General features: G+C 42.4%; 4 non-coding genes across 4 annotated transcripts; all 4 read right to left on the bottom strand.

Annotated features, from left to right (window-relative positions):
• Window positions 1-19,739: 19,739 nt before the first annotated feature.
• Window positions 19,740-19,846, bottom strand: LOC137495010 (U6 spliceosomal RNA). Its single transcript, XR_011014954.1, has one exon. It is a non-coding gene; the product is annotated as a U6 spliceosomal RNA (small nuclear RNA).
• A 420-nt stretch (window positions 19,847-20,266) lies between these two features.
• LOC137495036 (U6 spliceosomal RNA) lies at window positions 20,267-20,373 on the bottom strand. Its single transcript, XR_011014980.1, has one exon. It is a non-coding gene; the product is annotated as a U6 spliceosomal RNA (small nuclear RNA).
• Window positions 20,374-20,786: 413 nt separating this feature from the next.
• Window positions 20,787-20,893, bottom strand: LOC137494688 (U6 spliceosomal RNA). Its single transcript, XR_011014634.1, has one exon. It is a non-coding gene; the product is annotated as a U6 spliceosomal RNA (small nuclear RNA).
• Window positions 20,894-21,311: 418 nt separating this feature from the next.
• On the bottom strand, window positions 21,312-21,418 carry LOC137494888 (U6 spliceosomal RNA). The gene has a single exon (XR_011014832.2). It is a non-coding gene; the product is annotated as a U6 spliceosomal RNA (small nuclear RNA).
• Window positions 21,419-23,460: the final 2,042 nt, after the last annotated feature.

The raw sequence follows: 23,460 nt of genomic DNA, 5'->3' as shown, positions 1-23,460 counted from the left end.
TCCTCTTAAGACTTTAGTCTTAATATTATTGTCTTTTAACCCAAAGTGCAATTTCATAATCCAGTTCTCTTAATTACCTCTATCTAGTGACTGATATAAGCCACATAGCTGTTATCAATTGACTAGATTATGCCACTGTACTTTGACAGAAGTCCAGCCAAACATCTCCCCTCTCACTTGATTTGAAGGAAGTAAAAGACTGTACTCTGTTTTTCTCTTAACACATCAAAGACAACAATGTTTTAAGCATAAGTATTCAGTTGGTTCAGTGCTAGCTGCTAGTTTTCACACTCATGTAGAATATACTGAAGTGATATTATATATAGGTACCATAAAAGCAATATGCAAACAAATTCAATATACAAACATAAAAATCATCAAATGTTGATCTTGATCTTTGGTCATCCTTGTTTCTCTTCTTCTAAGCTACCAGCATCTTCACTTGACTTTAATAGATGTTGATGGAGATGTGTGGTTAAGAGTCTGAGTTTTGAAATCTGCAGTTGTGCATTCATCATCCCTTGACTTGTGGCACTGCTGTATGTGGTATTCAGGCATATTATCAGAATCACTCTTTACTTTGTTCTGATTAACTTCTCCTTCCACATGTTGCACTTAGTAGTTTAGAGCTTTGGAATATTCAGGCTCCTCTGTTTCCGGTCAGCTTTCCCTTGCTGGAGTTGTTTCCTTTCGCTCCTTTGAGGCATTGGTACCCCATTAATGGCATCCACTTTGGCAGCTGTTGGATTTGCCCTCATCCAGATATGGTCCTTTCCTCCTGAGCTCTCTCCTTTTTCCAGAACATCCACAGATAGACTCGATCAGCTGGACCAATTGGACCTTGTATCACTGCTCTCTCACATGGCTCCTTTCTGGTTTCATGCACAGATATCGCTTTGCACATGGCAATTAATTGTCTCTTCATTTAAGTCCCTACTGCATTAGACATCTTTGCAAACCATTCCAAGAGGTTATGTGCAAGGTTATAGGTGAGATTATATGCAAGGTTTTATGCAAAGTTTCATGTGGTTTCTTGCAAGGGTCGACCCAATAGCAGTTCATGCGATGCGGTGTTAGATGCCTGTTTCTGTCAGTTTCCATGCCATCATTCACCAATGCACTTGTTAACACATTAAACCCATTAAGTTTATTATTTTCACATCTTTCATTGAGCGTTGGCCTTGATGGATCATCTTCATCTCTTTCAGCCATTTCTGGTAATTGAGCATAATACAATTACTCTCTCTTTTGCTTTATTCACATTTTTTCATACTCCTTTAGATGTTTTTATTTATTGATCACTTATTAACCTTGATTTTAATTACTTTATGAATGCAAACCTTTTATGAACTTATTTCTGCTGATGTTTCAAATCCTTGGAAGTACTTCTTTCATCACAAATGAATAACTGTTCCTGCTTCATAATTTGCTTCTGGTACCATCTCCACTCATCTACTCATCATAGTTTCTCAACTGTGCTTGTTTACAGAATAATTCTCTATCCAGTCAACACCAAAAACAGTCATCATATCTCACTGTTTGGAGCAATGGTCTCCACTTAAGTCTTTTAATTGAACTAGATCTTTGTGAAGCTGTAGATAATTCAATCACCCACATATTGTGACAGTATCCATCCTAAGATCTTTTCCCTACACTGTCAGAAAAAATGTGCAAAATTTGTACCTTTAGGGGTACAATGGCTTGTCACTGGGGCAGTACCCTCAAGGGTACACCCATTGTACCCTTTCATGTGGGTACGTATTTGTACCTTTGCAGTATGTACCTTTCAAAGGGCAAATATGTTCCTCTGCTGCCAAAATTGTACCTTTGCTAATATTATGGTACCATAATGTACCTTTAAAAAATGGTGCAAATTTGTACTTCATACTGTACATTAAAAATAGGCTAGAATGCAGTTTAAACACTTTTTATTAAACATTCGTAACAATTAAAAATACATTTTTCACAGGATAAACATTTTAGCTATAATCCCATAACACAATTTGATGACAATTTTAGAAGAATACAAAACAATATTATTACAGAGCACACTGAATTCATTCTAAATTAATACCTTTAAAACTTGGTCACAAATACATTTCATAAAGGAACCTATTACAGTCTTAGTTTTCACAGAGTTAATATTTTAAGTTCAATAACAATAAACAAAGTGCCATAACAGGATGCATAGTTTAAAAAAAAAACAAGATGTTGATTAGACTCTTTTAAAACGTTCTATAAAAATTCTAAACAGCAAGAACATTAAGCTCAATGTTAAATTAGTTGTTCTTTTATTTACATCACATTTCATTGACCATTTTTAAAACCATGTAACATTTAATTAGACCTTGTTTTAACTTAGTACATTTTTTTCTACTGTAAACATCTTATTAAAACAGTCTCTACATCATGCAAGCAAACTTTTTCCTACACATTTCACATCAAACATTTTACCAAACACAGTATTAGAAATTTGATTTTAACTTTAAACATTCTTCAGGATAACAAATAATTTGTCATCAGCATAGTAAGTGTCAAGTGCCTGAAAGTCCATCTCTTGTCCTGGTTTAATTCCACTCCATTTCAAGTCAACTTTTACCACATATGCATGGAAGTGTGAATCGTAAGAAACTGGAATTAAAAACTTGCCACAAAGCAACCATTCAGTGTTTACATTTAAAATGTATTTAATTTGGAAGAATAGGGGAATTTCTTCTGCATGGACATAGTCAACTATGAATACATCTTTTAATGCATACCTCACACTATCAACAGTCACATTTGAAACGCGCTGAATGTTGAAATGTTCCATAGAGTGTATGTTTGTGAGAATTGTCTGTAGGTCTAATGGGAGTGATGATAACGGAGTCTCTATACTCCTACCTACTACCTACTCAAACTCATCAAGAATACAAGGTGTGGAAAATTCCCAGCATTGTTTCATTTGGTGCCTCTCACTTAAGGTTTTGGCAATGTTAATAAAGTTTCTACAGCTGCTAGCAACGTTCTTAAAATACTGGTGTTTAGCCTCAAAACGCATGCACCAAAGCAAGCGCAAAGGTCCAAACATAGATGTTAGTCTTGAGTAATGTATCAAAAAATGACACTTGGGTGTCACAACATCCCCAAAAACATCACTTAGCTGTGTCAAAAACTCAAACACCAGTGTATCTAACATTGCCAGGTTTTCCCTTTTCACTCTTGGGGATATTACAATGTCAACAATGTCACGACACAACAGAAAAACATTCCACTGTTTACTGTTGGGAGGAATACGGTGTGCCATTAAAAATGTTAAAATCCTAAACAAAAACCATTTTTGTGAGGCAGACCCAGCAATTCCAGATTTGTGTAAGCTTCGCTCTGACAAATGCACTGTTTTTTTTTTTTTTTTGTCATTTTGACCAATGGAGAGTTGCTCAAGTTCATCATTTAACTCCTGAATAGTGATATGTTTTTCTTTGTGAGCCCAGCTCAGAACAAGTTTTATTATTAGAGGAATGACTTCCTCCAACAAATCATGCATTATATCAGGTGGAAATGTCTGTGTCACGTCAAAATAGTTCAATTCACTAAATGGTGATGGATAGTTTACACCATATGTTCTTCGATCATTTGCGTTTTCAATGCATGTTAGATGGTAGAGATGTACCTCTGGAGTTCTTAAAAAAAAATCACTTTCAGTAAATTTATCTTTTATGTCTGTGTGGGTTGCCATGCAATAGTTAAATGACATCGTAAAACCAGCTAACATATGTGCTGAAAGATTGTCTGCCGATAATGTTGCTAGTGCACCATGAATAGTCTGTTCAATCCCACCTACAGTTATCATGAACCCTTCACGTTCAAGTTTTTTCAGGTCATCCAACATTGGTTTTAAAATGGTTGCTAATCCACAGTTTTTTACAAAGGTTTGTCGTACTAATAAAGCAAGGAGAATGTGCTTCAGTTTTGAGGTGTGTTTAAGGTTGCCTTCTGTATAGTAAAAAGCACAAAGCTTGTGCTTGCTTTTTTTTTTAACCTAGCGGGTTAACAACGTCAAATTCGTCTTCATTTGTAAAGCATGTGGGTTGACTTTAAAGTAGGAATGTTCCTTGAAACATGTACCATCTTTGTAGTCATTTAGGTAATCTGGATCTCTGTGTAAATAGTTGTTTGTCTGAATTTCATCAAATATGTCGTCACGTGAGCAGTAGTTAGTTAAAACCTCAGTAATAGGTACATATGAATAGGTGCCTACTTTGTGTCCACTCGGTGACCTCAAAATGTGATGTACTGGTTCAATCAGCCTAAGCTTAGATTTACAGTGGTCTTTTAACATGTGTGGAGAGCTAACAATTTTTGAAGCTTCTTCAAAGAAGTCCCTTGACTGTACCATTTGTCTTGTTTCAGGACATTCTGAAATGTTGAACCCATTTTTTGGAGATGGTAAGAAATAAAAGAGTCGTAATTTTCTTTAAAATAACAAAATAAAAAATGTATGTCATTATTTCCTGCTGAACAGTCTGAGGAATGTGATTTTTTTTCTCTACATTTAAGAATGAAACTGAAGAGATTTTCTTTAAAGTTAGCCAAAAGCTCATTCCTACTCGGTGGAGGCATTTCATCTGCCAAAGGCTGTAGCTCGTTGGTATTTTCCAGATCATTGTGACAGTCAATATTTTCAAAATCATGGTCCATGTTTTCAGTAGCATCCAGGTCATCATGAGGCAGAACAAGCTTCCTGTGTTTTCGATAGACATGACGCCTAAAAGACTCATATAGTGTAAAAGATGACTTGCAATCATTCAGTCCACAAGTGATGTTGAAATTTGGTTCATGGTTGTGAACCAGGCCAACATGTTGAATTAGTTTTATTAAGGTGAAGGTTTTCCTTCCACACCTTGTGCATCGATATGGCTGTGGCATTTTTAGTACAGGATATTAATTATTTGGGTGACAGTTATTGGAAGGGGCTTGCCACCCTCCTCAGTAATCTTGGCTATGGCATGCTGCAGGAAGGTCAGTGTATTCTTCATATATGGTGGATAAGCCAAGTTGAATACATAATAAGCACTGAAGGCTGCAATGATTCCTTCTTCAGGTCCCATTGCCCTTCACACCTCCACACCATCCACTTTGACAAAAAATTGTGCCCTCTTGGAGAAAGCCATTTTCCAGTCAGTTTCTGCCAATTGTATGGTTGGGTATGGAGTCTCAGCATCACACTGTAAAAAGTAAAAAAAAAAAAAAAAGTTAACCATCTATAAGAAACATGTATCAAGACTATTAGAAAGCGAGAGTTCAGCTAAGTTCCATACCTCTCCCAGTGTGATCAAATTCTCAACTTTTTCTTTGAAGACATGGGACAGCAGAATCAATCCTGCACGAAAGTCAGAATCTTTTGCGAAAAAAAGTATAAAAGTAGCCATATACATATACTCATACACACACAGATATACAGTTGAAGTCAGAGTTATTAGCCTCCCTGTTTATTCCCCCCACCCCCATTTTTTTTAATAAATAACTGATATAAGACTGTATATATATTTATATATAAGTATATATACATTAATGCGTTAGTCAATGTCCAAACTATCAGCAACCTCAATGTGAACTGCTTTAATTGTTAAGCAAGTGAACAACACTCCAAACCTTTTTACTATACTCCGGCCCGTTTCACTTCATATATATATAGTCTTGTTCGTAACAGTTGCAGGGCTGATAGTGGAAAAAATTCCTGAGCCTGAACTTTTTTTCCTTGCCCCTGAGGTGAGTAGGGGTGGGGGTACTATGTATGCAACGCACTTTTAACTCATAACTTGTGGGCCCCTGGGCCCAAATGTATTAACAGCCCATGTGTAGTTATTGTCAAGTGGCTCTTTTTAGATATTTTCCTATTTGCATTATGCCCCCAGTATTATTCAAGAAAACTTAGCATTTTCTTCTCAATATGTTCAGTGCCTAGATTGACATTATTAGCCCATCTTAGAACAATCACTGGAAGTAAATGCTACAGATGCTACAGCCATACCAAGACAGGTCAGTAAGTGGCAATAATAGTACTCCAAAGTACACAGGAATTGATTAACTAAAGGACATGAAAAGGACACACATTCATTTTTCTTTAACAAATTTAATTGCAAAATATGCACCATTTAACTGAAAAACCATAATAAATAAATATACTGTAAAAGACAGTATGGGATTAACAAAAAAACATTTCTCCTTCCCTTTATTTTTTCCTTTCTGAACTTAGTTTTTGGTCCAAAACATGCAAATGGTGACCACTTAACAGAAAAAACAAAATAAATAACTGTAAAAGACAGTGTGGAAAACATGTCTCCATCCCTTAATTTCTTCCTTTTTGATAAACATTGTTTTGGGTCCTCAGAACCTTTTCTTTTTAACATGTTTAATGATGCTTTGGATTGATAAAAGAGAGGAAAAAACTGTGTTGGTGCAGATGATGTGGAGACTGGTGCTGAGGAGGGTTGGAGTGGTCTTCCTTTTTTCCAGGGCCTGTTGACCAGAGGAGGTGGTGGCTTGTGCAGAGGTGGTGGAGGCTTGTGCAGAGGAAGTGGAGGCTTGTGCAGAGGAGGGTTGGGGTTGTCTTCTCTTTTTCTGGTGGGCCTGTTGAGCAGAGGAAGTGGAGGCTTGTGCAGAGGAGGTGGTGACTTGTACAGAGGTTAAGACTGGTGCAGAGGAGGGTTGGGGTGGTCTTCTCTTTTTCAGGAGGGCCTGTTGAGCAGAGGTGGTGGTGGCTTGTGCAGAGGAGGGTTGGGGTTGTCTTCTCTTTTTCAGGTGGGCCTGTTGAGCAGAGGAAGTGGAGGCTTGTGCAGAGGAGGTGGTGACTTGTACAGAGGTTAAGACTGGTGCAAAGGAGGGTTGGGGTGGTCTTCTCTTTTTCAGGAGGGCCTGTTGAGCAGAGGTGGTGGTGGCTTGAGCAGAGGTGGTGGAGGCTTGTGCAGAGGAGGATTGGGGTGGTCTTCTCTTTTTCAGGAGGGCCTGTTGAGTAGAGGAAGTGGAGGCTTGTGCAGAGGAGGATTTTGCTGGCCTTTTGATTTTTCGGGCCTGTTGAGCCAATTTGTTTGCCTCCTTTAAGGACAGAATCCTTGCTGCCTCACTAAGCCTTTTCTGCTTTAGTGCCTGTGCAGTCTCTTTCGTTTTCTTTAAATGTAATTTGTAGTTTTGGAATGAGGAAAGGCAGGATCGCCTTAAAGGCTGGTCAATGTTCATAGTTGAGGCTGTCCAGTCCCTGGCCTTAAGTGTGGACTTGATCACTGCGAGGCTCTCATATGTTTCCACATTAATGGAGCACCTGTCAGACTCTAGGATATCATCCATTAAATTGAATGATCCTTCCACCAAGGGGCCTGTAAAAATGGACAAAAGCGCATTAACAAGTTTGCACAGGGTGGGATACCTCACACCTCTTTCTGCATTTTTCAAGGAAGCAACATGGCTCCACCAGTCTACATCAACTCGACAGTCCCCTTCAATGTAGTTTGGTACACGAAGAAGCATGTCCGCATCCATCTGGTAGGCCCGGCATTCTTCAACCAGCTAACCAATCTCTTCTGGAGGGACAACATTTGGCAAGGCCTTTCCTAATGTAGTGAATGCTCCAACAACTGCATCGGATTGAATTAGAGACGGCGTTAGAGCAGAGAGTGATGTTAATATGATGTTATCCAGGGGAAGGTTTTTTAGCAGAAACTCTGCTGACCTCATATACCCTTCTCTGAGAGAGTCATAGATATGTCCAACCCATACCTTCCTCTCCACACGAGCTTTGTTCATTGAATTGTAGCAGAATTGTCCAACAGAGAGCCTCTGGTTTGACAGTTGCAAATCCCTGCACCGTACATCAACCTTAAGAAACTCCTTGTGACTCAGTGGAACAGCCTTTGGTCTCATAAATTTGCTCAGGAGCTCTTTAACAAGGGCCACCATTTCCACATGCAACAAATGCACCATTGGCTTTTCATGTTGAAGCTTTTTGACAAATCTCTGAAATGTCAGAAGGACCCCTGCAAATATAAGAAAAAATAAATAATTCAATTTAAGCAATTAAAACTCATGACTGGTGTGGGAAATAACTGAACAAAAGTATGATTATGTATTTAAAATACAATATATACTGTGACTAAATAATAATACAACTAAATTTTTTTCCAGCAAAACATTAATTAGATCAGAACACTAGTCATACTGCCATACATATAACAGAGGGAATTACTTTTTGATATATTCCAAGATGACTGTATAACAAAACATTTTTCTTTCTGACACAATGCAAAAAATAGCCTTTGAGGTGACATCATATGTTTCTAGGTATCAAGTCTAGGTCTTGCATCCTCTGATAAATAAAAATTAGATTAGACTCTGTAATGAGACTACAGAGATGGCTTTTGAATATGTTACTCACTTTCATGTACAGGAGTAAATTATAGGAAACTGTTACCTTGATACATAGTTCTTCACAACATCACACAGTACTTAAATGTTGATCATATTCTCATTAATTTGGTTATTGTTGCTGTAGAAAAGACCTGACTGTTTCATTGTATCATGACTTAGGTAATTTGTTAGATCAGGTGCTAGTGGACTACAAACACTAAAAACACAAAAATATTTAACCAATACAACATCAAGTTCAAGTTGCATTTAGTTTGCCTAGTCATACAAAAGATACCTCTGTATAAGTCAATCAAGACTTTTACTCTGTCAAACTCTGAAATGAGCTCAGAGATGCGATCTTTTCGGTCTTGGTTAACTTGTGTTCCCGTCCGGGACGCTGCTGCCTGCTCTTTCTGAAGAACTACTATCCTGGCCTTTTCCTCAGTTGTGAGGTCATGCCGCTCAAAAACCTGATTAAGAAGAATTCTGTAGTACACACACACACACACACACACACACACACACACACACACATATATATATATATAGCCTATTACCTTGATATGCTGATAATTTGCTATTTTCCTAACACCTACCATAACCATTTAAAAATAATATCTCAAAAGATGTTGCATCATTAGGCCTCCTGTACATTCCATAATGAGCTTAATCTAACTAAACTAAATAACAAACATTAAATACATCACACCTGTTATTATTAAAAAGAGTTTTATTAGGCCTACCTGTATTTGTGTTCCTCATTTGGGTCCAGGACATGATAGTAGTGCACCACAAGTACATCCAGTAGTTCATTCATTCTACTGCAGACTTCAAGCATCTGAATGAATCGGTTACTAATGGGCCTTATCAAGCTCTTGGGGGGGAGATGGAGTAAACTCTGAAATTGTGCAAAAATCTCCTTCTGCTTGGGGGACTTCTCTATGTCTTTATAAACATCAGAGCAAAAATCTTCCACCTCTGATTGAAATGGGCTCATGAGAGCCTTAGCCGCATTTGACACCATATGGACAGTGTCTCCCAAAATGTCCAACAGATTGGGGTTCTCCTTTCTAGCTAGGGTCTCAAGCCCCAACTTCTTCCCCCTCATCACTGCGCAATTGTCTAGTAGCATACTGGTGACCTGCCTCCACTTTAGCCCATATGAGTGCAGGACGTCATTTAGTTCCAGCATCAAAGCTGAGGCATTTGCAATATTTACTCTTTTGCTGGCAAGATACTGTGTTTTCACACTGCCTGCATCCTCGTCATAAAATCGGACCAGTACATTAAGAATTTTATCCATACTTTTGTCTGTGGCCTCGTCAATGTTGACTGAAAACATGCCATTCTTAAGCTTCTCAGACAGATGTTTTTTTAAACTCTGGCAAGATGCCGTGTGTAAGAAGATAGCTTGCGTGCTGCCTGGAGACAGACAGATGCACCAAGGCGGGTCTATCCTCCGCTAATTTCTTACATAATGTGACGAGTGGGTGGGCGATAGTAAATGACAAGTCAAGCTCAGCAATGAAGGAGCACTGCAAGGATTACTGCAAGGCTGTTACCCAGAGCTGGAAGAGTAGCTACACAAAACAGCAATTGTACTGGACGGGAATCAGACCACGGTCTTCTGTGTGGCAGGCAAGAAATCTACCACTGAAGCAACAATGCTGATATGCTTATACTGCAGCCCTAGTGGGGTGTGATTGCTGCAAGGCTGATACATAAAGCTGGAAGAGTAGCAACACAAAACAGGAATTGCATTGGCCGGGAATCAAATCCTGGTCTCCTGCGTGGCAGGCGAGAATTCCACCACTGAACCACCAATGCTGACCTGTGTTCTTCCTTGCCTTTGTGTGTGTGAGTGCTAAAAGGCCGTCAACCAGAGCTGAAAAAGGAGCAACACAAAACTGCACTTGTATTAGGCGGGAAGCGACTCAAGGTCTACCACGTGGAATTCTACCACGTGGAATTCTACCACTGAACCACCAATGCTGAAATGGTTTTACTACAGCCCTAGTGGGGTGTGATTGCTGCAAGGCTGATATCCAGAGCTGGAAGAGTAGCAACACAAAACTCTAAAAACAAAACTCACAAAACGTGGCAGGTGAGAAATCTACCACTGAACCACCAATGCTGATATCCTTATACTACTGTCCTAGTGGGGCGTGATTGCTGCAAAGCTGTTACCTAGAGCTGGAAGAGTAGCAACACAAAACAGGAATTGCATTGGCCAGGAATCGGACCTGGGTCTCCTGCATGGCAGGCGAGAATTCTACCACTGAGCCACCAATGCTGACCGATGTTACTTTTTGCCTTTGTGTTGTGTGAGTGCTAAAAGGCTGTCAACCAGAGCTGAAAAAGGAGCCACTCAAAACTGCACTTGTATTAGCCGGGAAGCGACTCAAGGCCTACCGCGTGGCAGGCGAGAGTTCTACCATTGAACCACCAATGCTGATATGGTTTTACTGCAACCCTAGTGGGGTGTGATTGCTGCAAGGCTGTTACCCAGAGCTGGAAGAGTAGCAACACAAAACAGGAATTGCATTGGTCGGGAATCAGACCCGGGTCTCCCACATGGCAGGCGAGAATTCTACCACTGAGCCACCAATGCTTACTGATATAGTTTTTTGCCTTTGTAGTGTGTGAGTGCTAAAAGGCCGTCAACCAGAGCTGAAAAAGGAGCCACACAAAACCGCACTTGTATTAGCCAGGAATCAACTCTTTGTCCACCGCGTGGCAGGCGAGAATTCTACCACTGAACCACCAATGCTGAAATGGTTTTGCTACAGCCCTAGTGGGGTGTGATTGCTGCAAGGCTGATATCCAGAGCTGGAAGAGTAGCAACACAAAACAGGATTTTCATTGGCCGTGAATCGGACCCAGGTCTCCCGCGTAGCAGGCGAGAACTCTACCACTGAGCCACCAATGCTGACCCATGTTCTTCCCTGCCTTTGTGTTGTGTGAGTGCTAAAAAGACGTCAACCAGAGCTGAAAGAGGAGCCACACAAAACCGCACTTGTATTAGTCGGGAATCGACTCAAGGTCGCCCACATAGCAGGCGAGAATTCTACCACTGAACTACCAATACTGATATGCTTATACTGCGCCCCTAGTGGAGTGTGATTGCTGCAAGGCTGTTACACAGAGCTGGAAGTGTAGTAATACAAAACAGGAATTGCATTGGCTGGGAATCGGACCCTGATCTCCCGTGTGGCAGGCAAGAAATCTACCACTGAGCCACCAATGCTTACTGATATAGTTTTTTGCCTTTGTAGTGTGTGAGTGCTAAAAGGCCGTCAACCAGAGCTGAAAAAGGAGCCACACAAAACCGCACTTGTATTAGCCAGGAATCAACTCTTTGTCCACCGCGTGGCAGGCGAGAATTCTACCACTGAATTACCAATGCTGAAATGGTTTTACTACAGCCCTAGTGGGGTGTGATTGCTGCAAGGCTGATATCCGAGCTGGAAGAGTAGCAACACAAAACAGGATTTTCATTGGCCGGGAATCGGACCCAGGTCTCCCACGTGGCAGGTGAGAATTCTACCACTGAACCACCAATGCTGATATGCTTATGCTACAGCCCTAGTGGGGTGTGATTGCTGCAAGGCTGTTACCCAGAGCTGGAAGAGTAGCAACACAAAACAGGAAATGCATTGGCTGGGAATTGGACCCGGGTATCGCGCGTGGCAGGCAAGGTTTCTACCACTGAACCACCAATGCTGACCCATGTTCCTCCTTGCCTTTGTGTTGTGTGAGTGCTAAAAGGCCGTCAACCAGAGCTGAAAAAAGAGCCACACAAAACTGCATTTGTATTAGCCAGGAACCGACTCAAGGTCTCCCACGTGGCAGGCGAGATTTCTACCACTGAACCAGCAATGCTGATATGCTTATACTGCAGCCCTAGTGGGTTGTGATTGCTGCAAGGCTGTTACCCAGAGCTGGAAGAGTAGCAACACAAAATAGGAATTGGAATGGACGGGAATCTGACCAGAGTCTTTCACGGGGAAGGCGAGAAATCTACCACTGAACCACCATTGCTGACATGCTTATTCTGCAGCCCTAGTGGGGTGTGATTACTGCAAGGCTGTTACCCAGAGCAGGAAGAGTAGCTACACAAAACAGGAATTGTAATGGACGGGAATTGGACCATGGTCTTCTGTGTGGCAGGCAAGTAATCTACCACTGAACCAACAATGCTGATATGCTTACACAGCAGCCCTAGTGGGGTGTGATTGATACAAGGCTGTTACCCAGAGCTGGAAGAGTAGCAACACAAAAAAGGAATTGCATTGGCCGGGAATCGGAACCGGGTCTCCCGCATGGCAGGCGAGAATTCTACCACTGAACCACCAATGCTGAGCCATGTTCTTCCTTGCCTTTGTGTTGTATGAGTGCTAAAAGGCCGTCAACCAGAGCTGAAAAAGGAGCCACACAAAACTACACTTGTATTAGCCAGGAAGCGACTCAAGGTCTACCGCGTGGCAGGCGAGAATTCTACAACTAAACCACCAATGCTGATATGGTTTAACTGCAGCCCTAGTGGGTTGTGATTGCTGCAAAGCTGTTACCCAGTGCTGGAAGAGTAGCAACCAAAATCAGAAGGTGCATTGGCCGGGAAACGGACCTGGGTCTCCCGCGTGGCAGGGAAGAATTCTACCACTGAACGACCAATGCTGACCCATGTTGTTCCTTGCCTTTGTGTTGTGTGAGTGCTAAAAGGCCACCAACCAGAGCTGAAACAGGAGCCACACAAAAACGCACTTGTATTAGCCGGGGATCGCCTCAAGTTCTCCCGCATAGCAGGTAAGAAATCTACCACTGAACCACCAATACAGATATGCTTATACTGCTCCCCTAGTGGGGTGTGATTGCTGCAAAGCTGTTACCCAGAGCTGGAAGAGTAGCAACACAAAACAGGAATTGCATTGGCCGGGAATCGGACCTGGGTCTCCCACATGGCAGGCGAGAATTTCACCACTGAGCCACCAATGCTTACCGATATGGTATTTTGCCTTTGTAGTGTGTGAGTGCTAAAAGGCCGTCAACCAGAGCTGAAAAAGGAGCCACACAAAAACGCACTTGTATTAGCCGGGGATCGCCTCAAGTTCTCCCGCATAGCAGGTAAGAAATCTACCACTGAACCACCAATACAGATATGCTTATACTGCTCCCCTAGTGGGGTGTGATTGCTGCAAAGCTGTTACCCAGAGCTGGAAGAGTAGCAACACAAAACAGGAATTGCATTGGCCGGGAATCGGACCTGGGTCTCCCACATGGCAGGCGAGAATTTCACCACTGAGCCACCAATGCTTACCGATATGGTATTTTGCCTTTGTAGTGTGTGAGTGCTAAAAGGCCGTCAACCAGAGCTGAAAAAGGAGCCACACAAAATCGCACTTGTATTAGCCGAGAATCGACTCTAGGTCTACCATGTGGCAGGCAAGAATTCTACCACTGAACCACGAATGCTGATAAGCTTTTACTGCAGCCCTAGTGGGGTGTGATTGCTGCAAGGCTGATACCCAGAGCTGGAAGAGTAGCAACACAAAAAAGGAATCGGACACGGGTCTCCGGCATGACAGGGTAGAATTCTACCACTGAACCACCAATGCTGATATGCTTATGGTGCTACCCTAGCGGGGTGTGATTGCTGCAAGGCTGCTACCAAGAGCTGGAAGAGTAGCAACACAAGAGAGGAATAGCATTGGACAGAAATCGGCCTCGGGTCGCCCGCATGGCAGGCAAGAATTCTACCACTGAACCACTAATGCTGACCCATGTTCTTCCTTGCTTTTGTGTTGTGTGAGTGCTTAAAGGCCGTCAACCAGAGCTAGAAGAGGAGCCACACAAAACAGCAACTGCATTAGCAGGGAATCGAACCCAGGTCTCCCACATGGCAGGCAAGATTTCTACCAAAATCACCAATGTTGATATGCTTATGCTACTGCCCTAGTGGGGTGTGATTGCTGCAAGGATGTTAGCCTTCCAGCTGGAAGAGTATCAACACAAAACAAGAATTGCATTGGTCAGGAATCAGACACGGGTCTCCTGCATGGCAGGCAAGAATTCTACCACTGAACCTCCAATACTGACCAATGTTGTTTCTTGGCTTTGTGTTGTGTGGCTGCCACAAGGCTGTTACTTGTAGCTGGAAGAGTAGTAACACAAACGAGCAACTGCATTGGCCGGGAATCGAACCTGGGTTTCCCGCCTGGCAGGGGAGAATTCTACCACTGAACCTCCAATCCTGAAACACATGTTCTCCTGCTGAAGGATTCGGATTTCTGCTTTCCAATCCGTCTTATCATGGACCAACATTTATCCTTTTCTCATCATCTTGTTTCTCATGATTTTTTTTTAAATTAAATATAATTATTTCATCATTTGAATGAGTATTTAACTGTGAAATTATTTTAATTAATGAATAAGGTAACACATTGCTTAATATAAGAATGTTCAGTGCATTTGCCTGTCTCTTTATAACTATTATCAGAAGCCACCAAACTAGGTCAGAGGTCACGGAGACCTTAAAGGGCCCTGAAACCCCCTCGTTTCAGCAGGGTGTTTTCACACCTCTACTTTGGAAAAAGTCAGAAAAGTGGGCGTGTCCAGCTCTGTTTAGGGGGGAGTGTCGGAGGAAGAAACGAGGCTTGGTATGGGAGTGTCCATTTGGGCAAGCTGAATTTCAGAGTCAAAACACACACCCACAGCGGACAATGTGACTGTGTTTACATGGACATCTGAAGTCGAATTATTTGCCAAATTATTAAATGGTGGACTTTAACTGCAGTTTGGCTCTTTCATTCAGGGAATTCATTAATGTCCCTCGCGACAAACGAGATATTTGATTCGAGGAACTACTCTAAGCGTGTATTCGTCATGCAATGTTTAATACCGCACGGCGAATGAGAGAAAAAAAAACCTCTGCATTTCCCGGAAACTTAGATGCACACGGAAGGTAGCGTCAGAAAACCGCGTGTGTTATTCCAGTCACACAATCCAACACGAGGTTATAGTTTGGTTGTAACTGTTAGTGCAAACTTGTTTACACTCGGTGCAATAGTTTGTTTGATACAAATAAAATACAAACTGAATAAACAAAGAGCGCTGGTCGCTCACTTACCAAATCTGTAGAGACAGGACAATCACCAGCAACTAGAGCCTTTATTTAGAGGAGACTAACGTTACAAGCGAATCCGGTGCCCGCAAATCCGGCTGTGTCCGCATACGCTGTTAGCGGATACGCTTCGTGGAGGGGGAACTGGAATTCCAGAAGGGAACAGAATCGACTGCTACTCCGGATCACAGTGTTAGCAGATCAGAACAGCTCTCAGGTAAACAATAATCCTCCTTAGACACGTAAGTTATTGTTGTCGCGCGTCGCGTACACTTAATCCACACGAGTCTGCGCTCTCACAGAGAGAAAATAAAAACGAAACTTAACTGCAGCAAACTATAAAAGCAACACTTCACGCTTGTTTTGCCAACACAACGTGGCGTCTTTGTCGTCTACACTCTGACAGTAATGAATATTAATGAAGTTGCACAATAGAGCGCGCTGATTGGTTTGAACCAAGCCTTACTCATGCATTAATGCAACACACTGTAAGACGTAATAAGACTCACTCTGACACAGACGCCCAGTCTGCACGCTGGAATACACACATGACCGTGACGCAGCTTCAAAAATTCGTTTCAAACCGGAAGTACGAATTTGCTTGAAATAACGCAAAAACAACCAATTTACACTTTTTAGTGAAATATAAGTGTCCTAATAGTGTTTTTAGCAGTGTGGGACACATATACGACTGTCAACAGCTCAAAAAATGTGTTTTGGTGTTTCGTGACCCTTTAAGTGGAACTGAGGGCTGAGGACTGGAATCTACTGTTTCTATTGTTATTTCTATGAGTTAATACTGTCTAAAATGTCTAAAGTGATTTTGCTGTTTTTATGGTTATTTCTTTCAAAGTAATTCTACTTTTTATTCAAGATAGACTATGACTATGATAAGAATATAACTACCTGAATGTAGACTATACCAATTTTTAACCAGTTTTCATAAAGATGGCTGAGAGTACACTCAGCCTTGAATAAGTAACAGATTATACTTCAAGTGTGTGTGTTCTATTTGATTGTTGATCCGTTTCACAGGTCTGGAGTCAGCTTTAATCAGTCTAAGGGATGTCTGACGTTTATGCTTAAACGTGCAGTAGGTGATTATATTCAGAAACTGAATTTCTGAAGACAATCACTAATTTTTGTTCTGGTTAAAAGTCTCTTCACTGTCCAATAGTAATGATTACAGTAAATGATCTAAATGTGTTTATATGTATTTTTATATTCTGGGTAAAGCATAAAACTAAAAAATGTTCATCCAATTAAATAGAGTCGGACTGTCATCTCCCATAATTCCGATAAGCAGGTCAGGCTGTCTGTCAGCAGATGTAGATTCGGACTTCTGTGCATCTGTTCACGCATATCACGCATAAGCCATTAGCGTGTGCCCGTCTGTATAAGCGACTGCGCGCGGTCCCGAGACGGACCGGGAGAAATCAAATGCTGAATTAAAACTTTTAAAAACCTGAATCAATATTGGTGTTACTTTAGCACGCTGAAGGAAGGACAACACCATGGCGGAAATATTACTATTAGAGAGGTAATGTTATGTTTTAAAACTATTTTAGTCAGGCTAAGCTGATGTTAGATTGTGTTGTGTTATGAATGACTTATATGCACAGACGTGTTGTTCAGCCACTGAAATCTCGCGGTGAAATATTGATGTGATTATTTTCAGTTTCATAAGGTCATTTTACAGCATTGATAATGATTTATAGAAATATTTATATTTAGTTTAACAACAAAACATCAGCAAATAGCGCTTTTCAGCCTAACCTGCTTTATTGAGCTGAAGTTGCTTTTATATTTACGTTTGGTCATTTTTGAACAATGACAGCCTTCCTATACTGTTTATCGCTACTCTGAATATTCACTCTGAAATAGCATGTAAGTGTGGCTAAGTAATAAATGTAATTCCTGCATGGCGCTGGCACTAACTAACTGGCAAATGACATTAACTAGTGGGGTTGTCTGTCTGCTGTTGTGACGCAGTGCGTGCGTTCGCGATTTCAGGGGGTGTGGCTTTAAATCACAGTCCCTCGCCGCCGTCCAAAGATAATATGCTAAGCGGTTAGCATTTTGGCAGATCACCTACTGCACCTTTAAGATATTGTTCAGAATATACGCACAAACCCCACATGGAAATTCTCCTAGTCTATCTGTGTTTTAACCAATCAGGCTAGAACACCTATATGTATGACACAGTTAATGCAATATGTGAGAGTATAATTGTTATTGATTGGTGATTGTAAGCAGAGCGGCCTAGGAACTCATTGCGAGAGTTGAAGCTGGTTTCAGCTGATGAAACTGCAAACTATCTTCTGTAAACTTGATTTATTTATTTAAATCTCTGACTCTGGCTCTTTTTTATATACCTGACTGGTCATTCTTTGGGTTAAACTGTATACTATCCCTACAGTTTTGGTGGAGGACGCGTGGCACTTGTTTACTGGTGACACCATTGATCAATCAACAAAAAGAAATGTAGAAAGATTTAAAATATTATAGACTAGGGATGCTCTGTGGAGTAGTGGGTAGTAACGGAACGCTGTTGGGTTCTCATTCAGACGTGAATGAAAGGCAAAATTTTGTGGTAGATTTGTGTGGAATCCCCTTGTGAGCTGGTGCATTTTGCGGTACACCTATAACGATAGTAATAAGTATAACAGTAGTTGAGGGGTGTACCTCCTCCACCCAGAGTTAAGTACTCAGTGACGGGTGTGTAAGAGGCTTTTAAGACATTCTCGGGGATAAAACTTGGACTGGTTTTTATTTAGTAGTGGACTAAATTAACCCGAGATTGTAATTAGTTCCACCACTGCTATCTTGCTGTTTCACAGACAAAAGGGCCCGAATCCTAAAAATAGAGTAGGTCAGATTATTAGGGAAAGAAATAGTTAAATAAATAAATAAATTCTTAAATAACATCTTAATCGGTATCCATTAGATAGTAGTGGCCACAAAAGTCAGACAAGAAACCTAGAAATATTAGGGCGAGGTTGATTGATCAATGATGCACCAGGAGCAATCCCGAAAAAAATATGACCCTAACTGGATTGGACCGATCTGGACAGTATCCACATCTTGGGATGGTTTGCAGATTAATCAAGCAAAAGCTAAGCGCTGTTAGTAAGATTTCATTCTCAATTTCTTGTTGCTTTTGGTGTTAAACTCTGATATAAAAAGAAAAAGTAACAGAGACATGTCTGTATAAAAAATGTGCCATGTAAGTCTGTGCAAACAAGCAGCTTTATGGTTGGATTTAAATATTTTTAGTAATATATAAGTAACATAAATGGGGGTTGAAATAATACTTTGATGGATGCAGTTAACCCCTGAAAGATCTAAAACTGTTGTTGACTGTAACAGCATTACTTTGAAAAAGCATGTCAACTCTGTTTTATATGTTTTAGGACGGGCTTGAGTAAAAGATTACAATAAAATTATGTTATTGAAGTTAATGTTATGTTTAATGTATGTTTAAATTGAGTAAACATACATTAACAGTTCTGGATTGCTCAAAACTCTCTTTCTCTCTCATTAGATATCAGCTATGAGCTGCTATCTGCCTGTTCCATGACAACTGATAATCACAGTGTTCAGTTGGAAATGACATTATGTCAGAGTATAATTGTTATTGATTGGTGATTGTAAGCAGAGCAGCCTAGGAACTTATTGCGAGTGTTGAAGCTGGCTTCTGATGATGAAACGGCAAACTATCTTAGGTAAACTTGATTTATTTATTTATTTGAATCTCTGACTCTAGCTCTTCTTCATCTATCAGACTGGTCATTCTTTGGGTTAAACTGTAAACTATCCCAACAGCTAAAACCCTGCTCATGCACCATTTGGAATCGTAAAAAACCTTTTGTCTTTTCTCCTTTCTATCCTAGAGCCATGTTCCCACTTGTATCCCGTGCTTTACAGAGCTTTGGCCCTGTCAGTGCTAGGCACACTGATTGATGCAGTAGGTCACCAAGTTTATGGACGGGGGGAAATTAGAGTGTCAGGATAGCCTATGGCAAAGTCCCACTAAAGCAAGGGCTTTGGAAGTGCATTAGCACAACAAAACAAACGATCAGAGCATCCCACATTCGTTTTCACCATGCATGTAGACTTTCCAGTTGACCCAGCAGCACCTCCCACGATTTGCTAAATCCATCCTCATGCACCATTTGGAATCGTGAAAAGCCTTTTGTCTTTTTTCATTTCTGTACTTTTACCCACGCACTGAAAAAGCAAAATGGAGTGCTTCACGGATTTGCGTGTCATCCTTTCGCAGGGGCCATGCTAATCGTCTCTGTATCGATCCAATTTTAGTATATGTGCCACCGTAGCGAGCACAGAACAGCGGTCAGGCTCAGGGCATATGTACGCCTCGAGTCCCAGCAATGTTCCTCCAGGGTGGTGGGAACCGGAGAGCCATGTTCCCACTTGTATGCTGTGCACTACAGAGCTTTGGCCCTGTCAGTGCTAGGCACACTGATTGATGCAGTAGGTCACCAAGTTTATGGACAGGGGGAAATTAGAGTGTCAGGATAGCCTATGGCAAAGTCCCACTAAAGCAAGGGCTTTGGAAGTGCATTAGCACAACAAAACAAACGATCAAAGCATCCCACATTCGTTTTCACCATGCATGTAGACTTTCCAGTTGACCCAGCAGCACCTCCCACGATTTGCTAAACCCATCCTCATGCACCATTTGGAATCGTGAAAAGCCTTTTGTCTTTTTTCATTTCTGTACTTTTACCCACGCACTAAAACAGCAATATGGATCGCTTATCGGATTTGCGTGTCATCCTTTCGCAGGGACCATGCTAATCTTCTCTGTATCAATCCAATTTTAGTATATGTGCCACCGTAGTGAGCACTCAGGCTCAGGGCATATGTACGCCTCAAGTCCCAGCAATGTTCCTCCAAGGTGGTGGGACCTGGAGAGCCATGTTCCCACTTGTATGCCGTGCACTACAGAGCTTTGGCCCTGTCAGTGCTAGGCACACTGATTGATGCAGTAGGTCACCAAGTTTATGGACAGGGGGAAATTAGAGTGTCAGGATAGCCTATGGCAAAGTCCCAGTAAAGCAAGGGCTTTGGAAGTGCATTGGTTGCACAACAAAGCAAACGATCAAAGCATCCCACATTCGTTTTCACCATGCATGTAGACTTTCCAGTTGACCCAGCAGCACCTCCCACGATTTGCTAAACCCATCCTCATGCACCATTTGGAATCGTGAAAAGCCTTTTGTCTTTTTTCATTTCTGTACTTTTACCCACGCACTAAAACAGCAATATGGAGCGCTTCACGGATTTGCGTGTCATCCTTTCGCAGGGGCCATGCTAATCTTCTCTGTATCGATCCAATTTTAGTATATGTGCCACCGTAGCGAGCACAGACCAGTGGTCAGGCACAGGGCATATGTACGCCTCGAGTCCCAGCAATGTTCCTTAGAGGTGGTGGGACCCGAAGAGCCATGTTCCCACTTATATACCGTGCACTACAGAGCTTTGGCCCTGTCAGTGCTAGGCACACTGATTGATGCAGTAGGTCACCAAGTTTATGGACGGGGGGAAATTAGAGTGTCACGATAGCCTATGGCAATCCCACTAAAGCAAGGGCTTTGGAAGTGCATTAGCACAACAAAACAAATGATCAAAGCATCCCACATTCGTTTTCACCATGCATGTAGACTTTCCAGTTGACCCAGCAGCACCTCCCACGATTTCCTAAACCCATCCTCATGCACCATTTGGAAACGTGAAAAGCCTTTTGTCTTTTTTCATTTCTATACTTTTACCCACGCACTAAAAAAGCAATATGGAGCGCTTCACGGATTTGCGTGTCATCCTTTCGCAGGGGCCATGCTAATCTTCTCTGTATCGATCCAATTTTAGTATATGTGCCACCGTAGCGAGCACAGATCAGCAGTCAGGCTCAGGGCATATGTACGCCTCGAGTCCCAGCAATGTTCCTCCAAGGTGGTGGGACCTGGAGAGCCATGTTCCCACTTGTATGCCGTGCACTACAGAGCTTTGGCCCTGTCAGTGCTAAAATAATCTCCCCCTATCTCTCTCCCAAGAGTGCCTGAATCCCGACCCCAACAGGAGCAAAACTTTTTTCCCCAAGGCTACCAGTATAAAATCTTTTCAGTCTTCACTTCCTTCCTGCGTCGAGTTTCTCCGCACCTCCTTCTTCTCCTTTCTAGCGTTGAGTTCCTCCGCACCTCCTTTCCTTCCTTCAAGCGTCGAATGCTTCCGCTCTTTCCTCCATCCCCTCCCACTCTTCCCCCACCACCTCAACATCTTTTACTCCCTACCCCTTTCCAGCGTCGAGTTTCTCCGCTACTTTTCTCTTTTCAGCGTCGAGTTGCTCCGCTACTATCTCTTCCTTCTAGTGTTGTTCTTCCGCTACTCTCATCTCTTCAGCCTAAGTATCACCATTCAAGGCCTGACTCCCCCGGAGTCAATCAATTACCCCAAACCCCCCCCCCTCCACAATTGACAACTTTCTTGTTTTCTAGCGTTGAGTTCCTCCGCATCTCCTATTCTATGTTCTAAAGCGTTGAGTTCCTCCGCACCTCCTTTCCTTCCTTTAAGCGTCGAATGCTTCCGCTCTTTCCTCCATCCCCTCCCACTCTCCCCCCACCTCTTCAACATCTTTTACTCCCTACCCCTTTCCAGCGTCGAGTTTCTCCGCTACTTTTCTCTTTTCAGCGTCGAGTTGCTCCGCTACTATCTCTTCCTTCTAGTGTTGTTCTTCCGCTACTCTCATCTCTTCAGCCTAAGTATCACCATTCAAGGCCTGACTCCCCCGGAGTCAATCAATTACCCCAAACCCCCCCCCCCCTCCACAATCGACAACTTTCTTGTTTTCTAGCGTTGAGTTCCTCCGCATCTCCTATTCTATGTTCTAAAGCGTTGAGTTCCTCCGCACCTCCTTTCCTTCCTTCAAGCGTCGAATGCTTCCGCTCTTTCCTCCATCCCCTCCCACTCTCCCCCCACCTCTTCAACATCTTTTACTCCCTACCCCTTTCCAGCGTTGAGTTTCTCCGCTACTTTTCTCTTTTCAGCGTCGAGTTGCTCCGCTACTATCTCTTCCTTCTAGTGTTGTTCTTCCGCTACTCTCATCTCTTCAGCCTAAGTATCACCATTCAAGGCCTGACTCCCCCGGAGTCAATCAATTACTCCAAACCCCCCCCCCCCCCCTCCACAATCGACAACTTTCTTGTTTTCTAGCGTTGAGTTCCTCCGCATCTCCTGTTCTATGTTCTAAAGCATTGAGTTCCTCCGCACCTCCTTTCCTTCCTTCAAGCGTCGAATGCTTCCGCTCTTTCCTCCATCCCCTCCCACTCTCCCCCCACCTCCTCAATATCTTTTACTCCCTACCCCCTTTCCAGCGTCGAGTTTCTCCGCTTCTTTTCTTTTTCAGCGTCGAGTTGCTCCGCTACTATAACTTCCTTCTAGCGTTGAGTATTCCGCTACTCCTACCTTTCCAGTCTAAGCTTAGACTCCCCCGGAGTCCTGCCCAGCCCACCTCCTATAGGAGTCTCCACCACCCCCTCCCCATTTAGACTCCTGTAGGAGCCTAATCTTTCAGCTCTAACTCCCACGGAGTTACCCCAAGAGCTAAGACTCCCACGGAGTCCCCCCTCCCCTCTCTCTCTCGCCCCGGCCAAATACGCATCTTTCCTACCTTCTAGCGTTGAGTTCCTCCGCATCTCTTTCTCTTCCTTCCAGCGTCGAATGCTTCCGCTCTTTCCTCTCCCCCCTCTTACAACTTCTCTCCTCTCCCCACCTTTAACTCCCAATCCCCCTTTCAGCGTTGAGTTTCTCCGCTACTTTCTTTCTTCAGCGTTGAGTTTCTCCGCTACTTTACTATTTTCAGCATTGAGTTCCTCCGCTACTCTTTCTATATTTCAAAAACATCACTCACCAATCTGACTCCCAAGGAGTCTTCCCAC

This window comes from Danio rerio, chromosome 4 (genome assembly GCF_049306965.1).
Source record: "Danio rerio strain Tuebingen ecotype United States chromosome 4, GRCz12tu, whole genome shotgun sequence".
NCBI classification, from domain to species: domain Eukaryota; kingdom Metazoa; phylum Chordata; class Actinopteri; order Cypriniformes; family Danionidae; genus Danio; species Danio rerio.
This window is presented reverse-complemented; position numbering and strand designations above follow the sequence as displayed.